General features: G+C 39.6%; 1 long non-coding RNA gene and 1 pseudogene across 2 annotated transcripts in view; both read right to left on the bottom strand.

Moving 5' to 3' along the window:
- Positions 1–1,496: 1,496 nt before the first annotated feature.
- The window catches only part of LOC144322323 (uncharacterized), a 19,650-nt gene continuing 3,217 nt past the window's right edge, over positions 1,497–17,929 (bottom strand). Inside the window, exons 2-4 of one of the 2 annotated variants that reach the window (XR_013387960.1) lie at positions 6,292–6,426; positions 5,059–5,284; positions 1,497–3,031 (exon numbers count right to left, since the gene is read on the bottom strand). This is a non-coding gene — a long non-coding RNA (uncharacterized LOC144322323). The remainder of the gene's footprint in view (positions 3,032–5,058; positions 5,285–6,291; positions 6,427–17,929) is intronic. The other variant, XR_013387961.1, reaches the window with a different exon arrangement.
- Positions 10,273–11,203, bottom strand: LOC144322794 (proteasome assembly chaperone 2 pseudogene; annotated as a pseudogene).

The following is a 17,929-nucleotide window of genomic DNA, read 5'->3' as shown; positions in this document are numbered from 1 at the left end:
AATGATAAAGAAATGTCATTGAAAATTAACAGTGGTGTCATTTATAACAATTATATATTTTATCCGATTTTTCTTTGTCATTGTGAAGATTTCAGCAGAACACAGTGTGTTACCAGAAACTTCTCGTTGTTTTAATGCAACATTCCTCATCTGAGTTTTTGTGAACATGAACATGAAGCACAAATTCCCAGTACTCAATAGATTAAAAACTAAATGGGGAAATCCGATTCAATTTAAATAAACTTTGGTTGAGTTTATAACAGTATTACTGCACACTAGATTATGCTGAATATCTGCTCCAGAGGAAATAATGTCATACACTTGAGACATGACCTCACATATTATCAGATCAGCAGAGAGTAAGAGTCTAAGCATTTTCAAGAATGCTGTAGAACATAGAGGGGGAAAGGTATCAACAGAATCCTATGTTTGTTAACTCTGAAACAATGTTAGAAATAACTATGTCTCTACAATGATGTATTTGGTATTGTTAAAAACTGCATGTCCACTGATAACCATAAGAGACAACAGCATTTAGAAAATTTATAAACTGTGACTTGTTTAATTATTTTACTTAGAGTTTGTCTTATCGAAATAATAATCACATGAAGGTAGAGGTGTTTGGTGCACACAAGTCTGCAGTTAAGACAAAATCTTAGTAAAGATGCAAAGGCCTTTTAGACATGATCCAATCTAGTGGGTGAAGTTCACATTGGCTGGGAGAGAGTGAGGAACGGGGCTGCCTACCCCTGCCCTATCTGTGGATAAGATAGGCCCCTTCCCTGCTCAAAACCCTGAAATCCTACCTGTTGCACTTGGCTTAAAAGCTTCAGCTCTCACTTTCTCCCTCCACTCCTATATGCTGGGTCTCTTTGCTGGACTTGCACATGCCAAGCACACTCACACTGACAGCCTCTGTACTGGGTGTTCCCCTGCCTGGATGCTTTTCCCCTACATGGCCTCATGGCCAATTCTTTCCCCTCCTTCAAGTTCTAACTGGAGTATCACCTTCTCATTGTGGCCCCTGCTGATCGCACCTGCCCCCTGGGCTTCCCAGGACTCATGAACTCCCTTTCTCTGTTCAAATTTTCCTTCTCCTATAATATGTGCATAAAATATATATATATATATATATAATTTTTATATATTTTTATGTTTTATATATATTTATATACATATAAATATATAATTTACATATTTTTTAAAGATTTTATTTATTCATGAGAGACAGAGAGGCAGGCATAAGCTGAGGGAGAAGCAGAGTGAGAAGGAGGATCCCCACGGGGAGCCCGACGCAGGATTCGACCCTGGAACTCCCAGATCATGCTCTGAGCCAACGGCAGACTCTCAACCACTGAGCCACCCAGGCATCCCTATATATAATTTATATTATATAATGTATATATTTTTAGTTTTATTGTTTCTTGTCTATCCCCTACCCCACTAGAATATAAATTTCACATCAGAGATCTCTGTTTTGTTTGTTTTAAGATTTTATTTATTTATTCATGAGAGACACACAGGGAGAGAGGCAGAGACACAGGCAGAGAGAGAAGCAGGCTCCATGCAGGGAGCCCGATGTGGGACTCGATCCTGACACTAGGGATCACGCCCTGGGTGTGAAGGAAGACACTCAACCACTGAGCAACCCAGGCATCCCAGACATCTCTGTTTTGTTTATTGGTGTTTCTCTGTCACCTAGAAGAGAGTGTCTGGCACACAGTAGACGCCTAATAAACCTTTGATGAATGAATGAATGGATTTACATGGCTGATAGATATTTCATTAAGGTCTGCTATCAAAGAGAAAGAAAAGCAATATGTAATAATAATATTAATGTAATGATACACCAGAGATGTACATTTATTGAGTGTATACTATAGACTACATATACTCTAAGCAATTTACAGGGATGATCTCATTTAATGCCCATGACAACCTTGTGAGTTTGGCTATTCATGTTTATCTCTGCAGTCAAAGTTACCTAAGTAATTTGCCCAAGGTTATAAGCAAGGTGATGGAGCTGGGATTTAAGGCCCCTCAGGTATGCTCCAGAGCCCCCACTCTGAGCCACAGGAGACACCTTCACCTTCTAGGCGTTGAACTCTTCTTCAATTGTCTCCTTCTCTATGGACACAGGCTCTATGTGGCAGAGCAAGTCAGCTATGAGTTTCTTTTTGGTCATTTGTTGATGTGATTGCATTAGTGTTTCTATGACCAGTCCAACTGAGATCATAAAGCATTTCTATTCCCAAGATGTGCAGCATTCACAAATACAAAATGGACCCTGAGTGAGACCTGAGAGAGGACAATGGATCTAACAAGAGGACACAAAGAAGGTCAGAATGGCTAGTCCATAAAGTGTCAAGTGGTATGAAGGTAAGACCAGAGGCCAGGATGGGGTCTCTAAGCAGGCAGGAGATAGGAAGACCATCTGGGAGTCCAGGAGGAATCACTCACAGCGGGAGCAAGGTAGGCCTATGATCGATTAAAACAGTACCTAAGAAATTTCTAGGTCTTGCTCCCTGCTATGAAATGGGAAAAAAAATTGCACTCATTCTTAGGTGAAAACAAGCAGCTTTTAAGAATTAATAAACACTCAAAGCAGATCTTAGCTTTGACCATAAGGAGTTTACAGAACTGAAAAAAAAATGTAATAAAAAAATTAAAAATGAACTTAAAAAATAGAAAAGAAGCTTGCAGAACTATCGTAGTTAATTTTTGCTGATTTTCTCCTTTAAAGAAATTACTGGACATCAATTATTTAGCTGTACTATAAAATATGTGGTTATATAAACAATTAGCAATATGTAACCAAGAGGCTAGAGCACTACGTGGCTGTGAGATTTATTAATGCATATATTCCATGGGCTAATTTAGAAATGAATAAAAATCACATTGCATTTGAAAAGTAGCATCCATTCATTCTACCTGACTCCTTTGAGGTCACCAGGAGTTATACAGATTGCAAATGTTCTCTAGTTCCGGGTTCCACCTGGAGATATTTTGTATGTCAGGATGTAATTCCAGCCTAAAAATGAACTAAATATGCTGTGAGGAAATGAATGACTTGTACCTTCCGATTCCTAGAGCATCATGGGTATTGTCCAGAGAATGATTCAACTACAGAATATAGAAGGAGGCAGCATTTGTCAAGAGAGGGACTGGTGGGAGGAGTGTTTTGTGGTTTTTGTTTTTAAATAGTAAATCATTAGATTCACCAATTATTGAAGCATGGACATTAAAGAAAAGTCATTCAAAAGGTGAACCCCATTTCCCACTTCTGACCTTGGCACAAGATTCCTGAGGTTGTGCAGATAACATAAGGTATAGTTTTGCTATTATGAACTGACAGAGCATTATCTGGACTGTGAATTTACCACAGCCCTGTGAACCTATGGATTCGAAATAAAAGAAATAAAAAACTGCAAGTCCAGAAAGTCCCTAAGAGCCATAAGTCAGTTATCGTCGTGGGATCTGTTTGCATTTAGAAAAAAGATTGTGCTGCCCTGGACTCATGACATTTAATTGGAATTTGCATTATCCCTCCTAAGTGACTGCAAAGAGACTCTGTGCTACTTGAATAGAGAAACGTGAGAGGAAAATACTAAAGCCTCTCTCCATTGCAAAGAGGAAGGGAAAATAAATGAGATGATTTCACATGAACCTCTTTTGCTGCTCATAGATTCCCGAGGCACTGTGTTAGAAAGACCTGGGAGCAGAGCAGATGTGTGTGCTGAGAGTTTTCAGGGGAATTAAGGAGGCGTTTTGAGGGGAGAGGGTTGGGAATGAATCTACTCTGTGCCACGCACAGTGCTTGATACTTGATGTATATTTTCCTCCCCATTCTCACAACCGTTCATCAAGGCAACTATTGGTGACAACCATTTCAGACGTGAGATGGAGTGCGGGTCGCATGCAGGGGAGCAGTGATGAGCTCACACGAGGACGGTCCTCACTGTCATTCAGTGCTAGGCATCATGCCAAGTGTTTTAGTTGGAATATCTGAATTAATCATCATCCATCATTCATCCATGTACCTCACCATCCTGTGAGGTAGATACCATTGTCATTATTCCCACTTTGTAGATGAGGAAACCAAAATTGAGGAGTAGGTCTCTTATTCTAGGTCATACAGGTGACTGGTGGAGGAGCTGGGATTTGAATTCAGGCAGTCTGTCTCCAGAGTCCCTGCTATTAATCACTATGTTATAGGCCCCTCTGACACACACATCTTTTTATTATTATTAAAAAGTTATTCCTCCCTTTAGATTGCTTCCTTGCTACCCTAGTGACAAAGCTGCTTTCACCTCAGGGATCCCAAAATAAGCAGCCCTTGGAAAACCCAGAGGACCCTTGGGAAACTGTGATAAGGAAGTGACACCAGATGGGATGAATATTCCTTTCAAAGTGTAGAAAGAGTGAGTCTAGGGGCATCTGGGTGGCTCAGTTGGTTAAACATCTGCCCTAGGCTCAGGTCATGATTCCACCCGGGGTCCTGGGATGGAGCCCCACGTTGGGCTTCCTGCTCAGCAAGGAGTCTGTTTCTCCCTCTTCCTCTGTCCCTTCTCCCCTGCTCATTTGCTCTTTCTTTAAAATGAATAAATAAAAAATCGTAAAAAAAAAAAAAAAAGTGTGAGTCTTCTGGAAATGCCGCTGAGAGTTAAGGTTCTCAACCTGCCAAGTGGCAGGACAGGAACATGTGGGTGTGTTGCCCCTGCTGCAGGCTGTATGTGTTCCCAGGCCCCCGCATAGGGAAGAGGGACTTAGCAGGGAAGCGCATCTCCGCCAGCTTGACAAGATCAGTCAGGGATACAGGAGAGCTCTTGCCTCTTTGATGTACAGTTCACACCTGCCAATTGTCCTACAAGACAGTTTTGTTTCAGGGAAGACTAACATATAGCAAGGAGAGAAAAGCAACTATTTTCTCCTCAAATTCGGCAACAGGAATACACTAGAAAACTGTGGGAAGGTTCCATCTGATTCAATAGACATTTGCACCCCTATTGTGGCTCAACACTCCTAGGAGGACCTCATTCAACTTTGCAACCTACTCACAGGTGCTATCGTTAGATGGACTTCATAGGGGCAGGAGTATGAAAGCCTCAGCATCCTTGCTTTGGCTAGGCGCATCTGTCTTTGTTTTCTTTCAAACTCTGGGTTTAGAAGCCCTTTGAGAAGAATAATTTTCCCCACTTCTGTACGAATCTTCACCATTTGTTCTTATACCAGTCATGTCAGCAGCTGCTAAAATATGGTTTGCATTGGGGCCAGACGGGGGACTCTAAGGATACAGAGAAGACACCTGATAATTACTAGAGTTCAGATACAATTGATATGTGAATACAGAATGGGGGAAGCAGCTATTACCAATGGAAGGCTTGCCAAAGTAGACTAGTCTGGCTAGTGGCAGAAGAGAAAAACTTTTTTTTAAAATAGAAAATAAACTGTGCTCTTTTCTCTACCATTCTTAAAAAGATTGCCCAGAAGGGAAAACTGTTGATTTTAATGAAATTATGGGGGAAAAGAATATAGCAAATGAGTTCTAGAAGTTTAGGGAAAAGATGTACTCAAATTCTTCTTAGAAAGTGAGCCTCAAAGCCAAAGAGGCCCCTTTTCCTGAATTTCCAATTCTGTTTGACCTTCACATTTTTTTCAGGCTCTTCTGGCTCATGTCCACTAATTACTCTACAAAAGTGAGAGGAGGGCTTTTCCCATCTTTAGGATCTTCTCTCAGCATTCACTTTTCATAAACTGAAGCCAGAGTGCTCGTTCTAAATTCCAGACCAGATCATGCCCCTTCCTTTGTCTCCCCCAGAGTCCTTCAAAGGCAGCCCACTCCCACCAGAACAGACTTCTCTCTTTTCTTTGGTGAGGCCCAAGGCAGGCTTCTCACAGGTTAGAAAGGATGGCCAACAGTCCTCTCACTCCTCCTTAGTTTTTTTTTTTTTTAACTTTGTGGACTAGAAAGTTTAAAATTAAACAATAGAGGGTGATTTATGAATGGTACCATCTATCATTACCCTTTATTTTATAGAAGAAAGGACATTTCAACACCAAAAGAATAAAGAAAGTACACCTAAGAATAAAAACCAGTCTGCTAGCTTCACCTAAAGTACTTAAAGTACGCCTTTGGGAGAACACTGGCTGATGCAGTGGGATTGTAATGCAGTTGTTTGAAATAGCTATGTGCTGTTTTGTTCGTTTGGTGGCAGAACTGATGGTTTTCCCTGGGGATTCCTGAATGTCTAAAGGCACTTGATGTACTTGGGCAGCCCAGCCCTTCCATACCTGGTCGCTCTCCACATGATCCTGCTGCACCTGTAAGAGGACATCACCTGGAGGGCAGGCAGGACTCTCCAGGAGAGTGTAGAGGGGATCAAGCACACACCTCGTCATTGCTGCTGCGACCGCCTCCACTGTAACCTGAAGACAGAACTGCTGTGGACACCCCTACACATGAGAAATAGCATCTGTGTGTGTGCACATGTATATGTATATTGCATGCACATAGACTCAGGCATACATCATATTCTCTCTGCTTGTCCACTGAGAGGGCCTGACAATGACATGCCAATTCAATAAACACATCTAGTGCCCAGATCCTGACATGTGAACACTAGTCTCTACTTGAAGAAATCAGGAATTCTTGGAAAGATGAAATTTTCCAAGGTTGATTCCATGGCTGGAGCAGAGAAAATCCAACATGAGGATAGAACCATAATCATCAAGGGCTGGGAAAATGTTCATATGCTTCAAGGTAGTCCACTTTTTGGAAACTACCTAACTGAAATAATCATAAATGCTGAAAAAAAATAATCACAAATATGCTCATTACTTCATTGTTTATAATAAGGAAAATTGGAAACAACCCAAATAACAATAGGGAAATGACTAAAAACAGTTATGAATATTCACTAAACTATTTGTCATATAGATGTTAGGTTCATGACAACACTAGTAATATAATGTTGAGTTCCAAATGCAAGATCTAGATCCAAAAAGAGCACACGTTGTAGCTGAGGTCTGGCTCCTCACCGCAGCCTTCTAGAAGAGAAGTGCTTCTGATATCCCATGTATCCCAGCAGCTTTCAGGAGTTGGCATTCTTGCTGCTTCAAGATCTTGACTCCTGCTCCCAAATACCATCTGTCCTTTAAGGTTTACACCATTTAGCCCTACATTTACTGCCCCACCCACCATCCTTATCTTGGGTCTCCCTCCAAACCTGCCCTAATTCACTGAACACTTTGGCAACAGTTCTCCACAGTTCCTCTCATTCCTCTCATTGGGAACTTCCTTGGCCACACAGACTTCATCCAACAGCTTGGTTGCTCAGTTTACTTGACATCCCAATGCCAACACTCTTCCCCTCTAATCTAATTTAGTAATCTGAAACCATGTCCTCATTACCACACTGCTCTGTTCCAGCTTTGAAATGTTAAACTCCAGGTACCTGGGTGGCTCAGTTGGTTAAGTGTTTGACTCTTGATTTCAGTTCAGATCATGTTCTGAGGGTCATGAGATTGAGCTCCACTGAATGTAGAGCCTCTCTCCCTCTCCTCACTACTGCCCCAATCCCTCGCTCACGCTCTCAAAAAAAAAAAAAAAAAAAGTTAAATTCCTAGACTCCTAGACCCCAATGTAAATCTATTCTTCCATTCTTTTCTTAGCAACCTCAACATTCTGGTCACTCTGTTCTAATGCATCCACCCTGTTTCCTGTATTGTTGGATAGCCATTAATTAGCAATCTCCTTATGCTTAAGTTAAATGGAAGTTTTAAAATAGCAACTTAGAGGACGGGAGCTTAGTTGTTGGCATAGACGGAGACCTCTAGGCTCACCTTATCCCTCAAATACAGTTAGATGACTATCAAATCATTCAGAATACCCAAGAAATCAGCCTGAGGACTGACAGAACAAATTCCAAAACTAGAGGGAGAGAAGAGGCCACATTGCAGAAGGTAAGAGGTGCAGAGATGTGGTTTGGGGGAGAAACAGATGGTAAGTGCTGCAGAGGGGAGGGAGCCCTGGTCGCAGAGAAGGGAGAAAGAGAGTGGAGCACACAGTGGATCACACAAGGAAAATACTTTCCCAATGCCAGTGGTTGGGAAATCAAGAGGGGCTGATTTTCCTGAGTTTTGCAATCAGCAGGGCTTGAAGACTGGAGTTAGAAAGGTCAGTGGGCTTGGCTGGGATAGAGCTCTGAGGGTGCTGCTCAATCCCGGAGTAAAGGCATATCTGTGAGAGGTGGCATAGGAAGAGTCACCTCTCCTGGGACAAAAAAAGTCAGCCAGTGCCATTTCCCTCCACCACCCTTCAGCATAGGCACAGAGGCACCTAAGGTAAATAGCACAGCACTCACACTGGCTGCCTAAGCTGCTCACACCAAGGCCCACCCCACCCCCACTCTTCTGCTGGGTCTGCTTTTCTGGTGTGTCTCAGTCCCAGTGCAGCAGGCCCCTTCCCTGGATACCAGCAGAAACCCCTGTACACACCACATTTACTGACCAGAGAGTTCTGCAAGGCATGAGTTCTAATGAAAGTAGCATCAGGTTTCATTTAGCAAGCAGATCAGAGTACATCTAGTTAAAACTCCCCACACTCTGACCAAGGTCCAAACACTGCCCCACTGCAGGCAAGAAGAGCTTCTGCGGATGACCAGTCTGAAGGATAGAGCAGTCAAAATAAGCAGCAGAGTGCATGCAGCACATACTTGAGACACTCCTGGAAATGTGAGGCCCTGGACACTATATGACCTCTTCTTCATAATGCCATTACTGGGGACGTCTGGGTAACTCAGCAGTTAAGCATCTGCCTTCAGCCCAGGGTGTGTTCCTGGAGTCTCAGGATCTTAGTCCCACATCGGGTTCCCTGCATGGAGCCTACCCCTCCCTCTGCCTATGTCTCTGCCTCTCTCTCTCTGTGTCTCTCATGAACAAATAAATAAAATCTTTAAAAAAAAATGCCATTACTGTCAGGATCAGGAAACATAGCAGGGTTTTCTAGCGCACAGAAGAAGAAAGAGATTTACAAAAAATCCCAAGATGGGGGAATTTATATCAAATGAAAGAATAAGATAAGGTCATGGCCGGAGATCTAATCAAAACTGATAAAGTGATATGCCTGATGGAGAATTTAAAGCAACAATCGTAAGGGTACTTTCGGGCTTGGGAAAAGAATGAAAGAGTTCAGGGAGGCCCTTACCACAGAGATAAAAAGAGTTAGAAAACAGTCAGAAATGAAAAATGCAATAACAAAGATTTGAAACAGACTTGATGAAATGAATACAAGGATGGAAGAAGCAGGGAAATGAATTAGTGACCTAGAAGACAAAACAATAGTAAATAATGAAGCTGAACAAAAGAAAGAAGAGTTATGCAACATGAGAATAGACTTAGGGACTCAGTAACTCCAATCAAAGGTAATTAACATTTGTATCCTAGGAATCCCAGAAGAAGCAGAAGCAGGAGGAGGAGGAGGAGGAGAAGGAGGAGGAGGAGGAGGAGGAGAAGAAGAAGAAGAAGAAGAAGAAGAAGAAGAAGAAGAAGAAGAAGAAGAAGAAGAAGAAGGAGGAGGAGGAGGAGGAAGAGGAGGAGGAGGAGGAGGAGGAGGAGGAGGAGGAGAAAGGGGGAATAAAATTTATCTGAGGAAGTAATAGCTGAAAATTTCTCAATTCTGAGGAAAGAAACAGACATCCAGATCCAGGAGGCAAACACCAATCAAAATGAACAAAAGCTGGCCAGCACCAAGATATATTGTAACTCAATATGCAAAATACAGTGATAAAAATAAATCCTAAAAGCAGCAAAAGAAGTCCCTAACTTATAAGGGAAAGCCCACAAGGCTAGCTGCAGATCTCTCAACAGAAACTCTGCAAGTCAGAAGAGTATGGGATGATATATTCAATGTGCTGCATGAGAAAAATCTGCAGCCAAGAATACTCTATCCAACAAAGTTATTATTCAGAACAGGAGAGAGAGTTTCCCAGACAAAAACTAAAAGGAGTTCATGACCACTAAAAACCAGCTCTGCAAGAAATATTAAAGGGATTCTTTCTTTTTACTTAAAAAATATTTCATTGTACTAAATTTACATTTGTTGTATAGAGTGAAAAGATGGCAAAGCAACTTTTTGTTAATCCATTTTCCTTGAGATTTTCTGTGAAAAGTAAAGATTTATTTCCTAACATATCCTCAGATAATATAACTTCTTATAGAGTTGTTTAACAGTTGTGTTGGTAAAAAACATCTTTGGACATACAGTATAAAACTTCAAAAAAATTTAAAAAGCACAGGAGAAAGACCATTGCCAAAGAGTAATCTGCATGAATGTGGCATTTTCCACTACAAGGCAGATGCTGTGGGGTCATCACACTGAACACATGGTTTGCTTATCTGAAGCCATTCATTAAGATACTTAACAAGATCTAATGCATCTGGGATATTGCCTCCTTCTGAAACAAATTTCAGCAGAACTGCCACTGAGATTTCTTTAGAACAGCATTCCTCATACAGTGTTTTTATAATATTTCTTCCAGGAATATAGATACAAAACTTGGAATCATCTATTTCATGGATTTTTTTTCCATTTCTTCCCAGTTAAGACTATTTTCTTTTAACATTTTTCTGCATGAAAAGTTTAAGTAGGTATCTGAAGGGAGTTCAGCGAAGCTATAGATCATTATGGTAATGTGAATGACTGCTTGAAAGATCATAACTTTAGCACAGTTACTACTTTTCACCCAGTAAAGCAGTATTTAATAGAATGGTTTTGATTTATACTTAATAAAAATGGATCTTAACTGAAGAGCCACTAGTTTCTTTGAAGGCAATGAATAGACTTCAGCCTTATACTGAGTTCTGTTCAGTTTTTTTCTGCAGTTGCATATGGATTGTTTCCAACCATTGACACAAGTCAGAAGTAACCAATCGTACACATATCCAGTGTAGAAATAATCAAATCTATTGTAAGCTGGCCAACATTTCCAGCAGATACTGCTGGCATTAGAAAGGTAAAACGCATGAGGTCAGGACCAACTCTCTACAGGGAACAAATATGGTCATACTGAGGTGGGAGGAAGGGATGAGTGCTGCCCTGGGAGAGATGAGACGTGTGAAGGCAAAACCACAAGCCAAAAAGAGATGCTTTGAGTAGAAAGGAAAGACTAAAAGTGACAAAGACAAGAAAAGAATAGAGAAAGTCTCCAGAGACAATGAAAAAACAGGTAATAAAATGCTACTAAATACATATCTATCAATAATTATTCTAAATGTAAATGGACTAAATGCTCCAATCAAAATACACAGAGTGTCAGAATGGATAAAAATGCAAGATCCATCTATATGTTGCCTACAAGAGACTCATTTTAGACCTAAAGACACCTGCAGACTGAAACTGAGGGGATAAAGAAATATTTATCATGCAAATGGACATCAAAAGAGAGCCAGAGTAGTCATACTTATATCAAACTGGATTTTAAGCCAAAAGCCATAACAAGAAATGAAGAAGAGCACTATATCATAATAAAGAAGACTATTCAACAAGAAGATCTAACAATTATAAATATTCATGGCCCCAACATGAGAGCACTCGAATATATAAAACAATAATAAACAGAATGGAAGTCGTTGCTAGTAATACAATAATAGTAGGTGACATTAACATCCCGCTTATATCAATAGAAAGATCATCTAAACAGAAAATCAATGAGGAAACAATGGCTTTGAATAACACACCAGACCAGATGGACTTAACAGATATATTCGGAATGTTTCATTCTACAACAGCAGAATACACATTCTTTTCAAGTGCACAGAGGACATTCTCCAGAATACATCCAGGTCACAAATCAGGCTTCAACAAGTACAAAGAGATTGAGATTATATTATGCATACTTTCTGATTACAACTCTATGAAACTTGAAGTCAACAATAAGAAAAACATTGGAAAGTCCACAAATACATGGAAGTTAATGTGCTACTAAAGAATGAATGGATCAACCAGGAAATTGAAGAAGAAATTAAAAAATACATCAAAACAAAAATGAAAACACGACAGTCCAAAATCTTTGAGATGCAGCAAGAGTGGTCATTAAGAGGAAAGTATATAGCAATATAAGCCTACCTCAAGAAGCAAGAAAAATCTCAAATAAACAATCTAACCTCACACCTAAAGGAGCTAGAAAGAGAACAACAAACAAAATCTAAAACCAGCAAAAGGAAGGAAATAATCAAGATTACAGCAGAAATAAATTATTTAGAAACTAAAACAAACAAAACAATGAAACAGATCGATGAAACCAGGAACTGGTTCTTTGAAAAAAATAATAAAAGTGATAACCCCCTAGCCAGACTTATAAAAAAAAAGGGGGGTGGGGGGTAGGGGGAAAGACCCAAATAGATAAACTCAAAAATGAAATAGGAGAAATAACAACCAATGCCACAGAAATATAAACAATTATAAGAGGATATTATGAAAAACTATATGCCAACAAACTGGACAACCTGAAAGTAGTAGATAAATTCCTAGAAACATATAAACTACCAGAACTGAAACAGAATGAAATAGAAAATGTGAACAGACCAATAACTCACAAAATGAACCAATAATCAAAAATCTCCCAACAAAAAGAAGTCCAGAGCCTGATGGCTTCACAGTTAAATTCTACCAAATATTTAAAGAATTTCTTCTCAGACTGTTCCAAAAAGAGAGAAAAGGAAGGAAAACTTCCAAATTCATTCTATGAGACCAGCATTATCCTGAGACCAAAACCAAACAAAGACTCCACTAAAAAAAGAGAACTATAGGCCAATATCCCTGATGGACATGGATGTAAAAATTCTCAATAAAATACTAGCAAATCGAATCTAACAGTACATTAAAAAAATCATTCACCATAATCAAGTGGGATTTACTCCTGGGTTGCAAGGGTGATTCAATATTTACAAATCAGTAAACGTGATACACTGCATTAATAAAAGAAAGGATAAGAACCATATTATCCTTTCCACAGATGTAGAAAAAGCATTTGACAAAGTATAACATCCATTCATTATAAAAGCCCTCAACAAAGAAGGGTTAGAGGGAACATACCTCAATATTTAGGGCCATATACCAAAAACCCAAAGCTAATATGATCCTCAATGGGCAAAAACTGAGAGCTTTTCCTCTCTGGTTGGAAAAAGACAAGGATGTCCACTCTCACCACTGTTATTTAACATAGTACTGGAAGCCTAGCCCATCAGACAACAAAAAGAAGTAATAGGAATCCAAATTGGCGAGGAAGAAATCAAAATTTCACTATTTGCAGATGACATGATACTCTATATAGAAAACCCAAAAGACCACCAAAAAATTGTTAGAACTGTTACACAAATTCAGTAAAGTTGCAGAATACAAAATCAGTGTACAGAAATCTGTTGCATTTCTTTCTTTCTTTTTTAAATCTGTTGCATTTCTATACACCAGTAATGAAGCAGCAGAAAGAGAAATCAAGGAATTAATCCCATTTACAACTGCACCCAAAACGATAAGGTACCTAGGAATAAACCTAACCAAAGAGGTAAAGGATCTGTACTTTAAAAACTACAAAACACTTATGAAGGAAATTGAGGAAGACACAAAGAAATGGAAAAAACATTCCATGCCCATGGATTGAAAAATGTATTGTTAAAATGTCTATGCTGCCCAGAGCAATCTACATATTCAATGCAATCTCTATCAAAATACCATCAACATTTTTCACGAAGCTGGAACAAATAATCCTAAAATTTGTATGGAACCAGAAAAGCCAGAGGAATGTTGAAAAAGAAAACCAAAGCTGGGGGCATCATAATGCCTGACTTCAAGCTGTATTACAAAGCTGTGATCATCAAGACACTATGATACTGGCACAAAAACAGACACATAGATCAATGGAACAGAATAGAGAACCCAGAAATGGACCTTCATTTCTGTGGTCAACTAATCTTTGACAAAGCAGGAAAAAAAATATCTAATGGAAAAAAGATAGTATCTTCAATAAATGGTGCTGAGAAAATTGGACAGCCACATGTAGAAGAATGACACTGGACCATTTTCTTATACCATACACAAAGAGAAACTCAAAATGGATGAAAAACCTAAATGTGAGACAGGAAACCATCAAAATCCTAGAGGACAACACAGGCAGCAACCTCTTTGACCTTGGCTACAGCAACTTCTTGTTAGACACATGACCAAAAGCAAGAGAAACAAAAGCAAAAATGAACTATTGGGACTTCCTCAAGATAAAAAGCTTCTGCACCACAAAAGAAACAGTCAACAACAACAACAAAAAGAAATAGTCAACAAAACTAAAAGGGGACTTACAGAACGGGAGAAGATATTTGCAAACGTCATATCAGATAAAGGGCTAATATTCAAGATCTACGAAGAATTTATCAAACTCAACAACCAAAAACCTAATAATCCACTCAAGAAACGGGCAGAAGACATAAACAGACATTTCTTCATATACATGGCCAACAGACACATGAAAAAATACTCCACATCACTCAGCATCAGGGAAATACAAATCAAAACCACAATGAGATACCACCTTACACCAGTCAGATTGGCTAAAGTTAACAAGACAGAAAACAACAAATGTCGCAAGGATGTGGAGAAAGGAGAACCCTCTTACACTGTTGCTGGGAATTCAATCTGGTATAGCCACTCTGGAAAACAATATGGTAGTTCCTCAAGAAGTTAGAAATAGAGCTACTATGACCCAGCAACTGCACTACTAGGCATTTACCTCAAAGATACAAATGTAGTGATCCAAAGGGGCACCTGCACCCCAATGTTTATAGTAGCCATGTCCAAAATAGCCAAACTTTAGAAAGAACCTGGATGTCCATCAACAGATGAATGGATAAAGAAGATGTGGTATATACATACAACAGAATACTAGTCATTAGAAAGGATGAACTCTTTATCATTTGCATTGACATGGATGGAACTGGAAGTATGCTAAGTGAAATAAGTTATTCGGAGAAAGACTATTATCTTATGCTTTCACGCATATGTGCAATATTGGAAACAGCTCAGAGGATCATAGGGAAAGGGAGGGAAAATTGAATGGGAAGTCATCAGAGAGGGAGTAAAACCATAAGAAACTCTTAACTATAGGAAACAAACTGAGGGTTGCTGGAGGGAAGATGGATGGGGGATGGGGTAATTGGGTGATGGGCATTAATGAGGGCACCTGATGGGATGAGCACTCGGTGTTATATGTAACTGATAAATTATTGAATACTACATCTGAAATTAAGTATCTATTACATGTTGGCTAAGTGAATTTAACTTTAAAAAAAGAAAAAAGATCCAAAAGGAAAAGAAAATGGGATGCCTGGGTGGCTCAGTGGTTGAGCATCCGCATTGCATAGATCTTGGAAACTAGCCCTTTATCTGATACGTAATTTGCAAATATCTTCTCCCATTCTGTAGGTTGTCTTTGAGTTTTGTTGACTGTATCCTTTGCTGGGCAAAAGCTTCTTCTGAAGTCCCAATAGTTCATTTTTGCTTTTGTTTCTTTTGCCTTCGTGGATGTATCTTGCAAGAAGTTACTGTGGCCGAGTTCAAAAAGGGTGTTGCCTGTGTTCTCCTCTAGGATTTTGATGGAATCTTGTCTCACATTTAGATCTTTCATCCATTATGAGTTGATCTTTGTGTATGGTGCAAGAGAGTGGTCTAGTTTCATTCTTCTGCATGTGGATGTCCAATTTTCCCAGCACCATTTATTGAAGAGACCGTCTTTCTTCCAGTGGATAGTCTTTCCTCCTTTATCGAATATTAGTTGACCATAAAGTTCAGGGTCCACTTCTGGGTTCTCTATTCTGTTCCATTGATCTATGTGTCTGTTTTTGTGCCAGTACCACACTGTCTTGATGACCACAGCTTTGTAGTACAACCTGAAATCTGGCATTGTGATGCCCCCAGATATGGTTTTCTTTTGTAAAATTCCCCTGGCTATTCGGGGTCTTTTCTGATTCCACACAAATCTTAAAATAATTTGTTCTAACTCTCTGAAGAAAGTCCATGGTATTTTGATAGGGATTGCATTAAACGTGTAAATTGCCCTGGGTAACATTGACATTTTCACAATATTAATTCTGCCAATTCATGAGCATGGAATATTTTTCCATCTCTTTGTGTCTTCCTCAATTTCTTTCAGAACTGTCTATAGTTTTGAGGGTATAGATCCTTTACCTCTTTGGTTAGGTTTATTCCTAGGTATCTTATGCTTTTGGGGGCAATTGTAAATGGGATTGACTCCTTAATTTCTCTTTCTTCAGTCTCATTGTTAGTGTATAGAAATGCCACTGATTTCTGGGCATTGATTTTGTATCCTGCCACGCTACCGGACTGCTGTATGAGTTCTAGCAATCTTGGGGTGGAGACTTTTGGGTTTTCTATGTAGAGTATCATGTCATCGTCGAAGAGGGAGAGTTTGACTTCTTCTTTGCCAATTGGAATGCCTTTAATGTCTTTTTGTTGTCTGATTGCTGAGGCTAGGACTTCCAGTACTATGTTGAACAGAAGTGGTAAGAGTGGACATCCCTGTCTTGTTCCTGATCTTAGGGGAAAGGCTCCCAGTGCTTCCCCATTGAGAATGATATTTGCTGTGGGCTTTTCGTAGATGGCTTGTGGAAATCACATTGATTGTTTTACGAGTGTTGAACCAGCCTTGTGTCCCGGGGATAAATCCTACTTGGTCATGGTGAATAATTTTCTTAATGTATTGTTGGATCCTATTGGCCAGTATCTTGTTGAGAATTTTTGCATCCATGTTCATCAGGGATATTGGTCTGTAATTCTCCTTTTTGGTGGGGTCTTTGTCTGGTTTTGGAATTAAGGTGATGCTGGCCTCATAGAACGAATTTGGAAGTACTCCATCTCTTTCTATCTTTCCAAACAGCTTTAGGAGAATAGGTATGGTTTCTTCTTTAAACGTTTGATAGAATTCCCCTGGGAAGCCATCTGGCCCTGGACTCTTGTGTCTTGGGAGGTTTTTGATGACTGCTTCAATTTCCTCCCTGGTTATTGGCCTGTTCAGGTTTTCTATTTCTTCCTGTTCCAGTTTTGGTAGTTTGTGGCTTTCCAGGAATGCGTCCATTTCTTCTAGATTGCCTAATTTATTGGCGTATAGCTGTTCATAATATGTTTTTAAAATCGTTTGTATTTCCTTGGTGTTGGTAGTGATCTCTCCCTTCTCATTCATGATTTTATTAATTTGAGTCTTCTCTCTCTTCTTTTTAATAAGGCTGGCTAATGGTTTATCTATCTTATTAATTCTTTCAAAGAACCAACTCCTGGTTCTGTTGATCTGTTCCACAGTTCTTCTGGTCTCGATTTCGTTGAGTTCTGCTCGAATCTTTATTAACTCTCTTCCTCTGCTGGGTGTAGGATCTATTTGCTGTTTTTTCTCTAGCTCCTTTATGTGTAAGGTTAGCTTTTGTATTTGAGTTCTTTCCAGTTTTTGAATGGATGCTTGTATTGCGATGTATTTCCCCCTCAGGACTGCTTTTTGCGGCATCCCAAAGATTTTGAACGGTTGTATCTTCATTCTCATTAGTTTCCATGAATCTTTTTAATTCTTCCTTAACTTCCTGGTTGACCCTTTCATCTTTTAGTAGGAGGGTCCTTAACCTCCACGTGTTTGAGGTCCTTCCAAACTTCTTGTTGTGATTTAGTTCTAATTTCAAGGCATTATGGTCTGAGAATATGCAGGGGACGATCCCAATCTTTTGGTATCAGTTCAGACCTGACTTGTGACCCAGTATGTGGTCTATTCTGGAGAAAGTTCCATGTGCACTTGAGAAGAATGTGTATTCAGTTGAGTTTGGATGTAAAGTTCTGTAGATATCTGTGAAATCCATCTGGTCCAGTGTATCATTTAAAGCTCTC

This window comes from Canis aureus, chromosome 10, assembly GCF_053574225.1.
Source record: "Canis aureus isolate CA01 chromosome 10, VMU_Caureus_v.1.0, whole genome shotgun sequence".
Taxonomy (NCBI): domain Eukaryota; kingdom Metazoa; phylum Chordata; class Mammalia; order Carnivora; family Canidae; genus Canis; species Canis aureus.
This window is presented reverse-complemented; position numbering and strand designations above follow the sequence as displayed.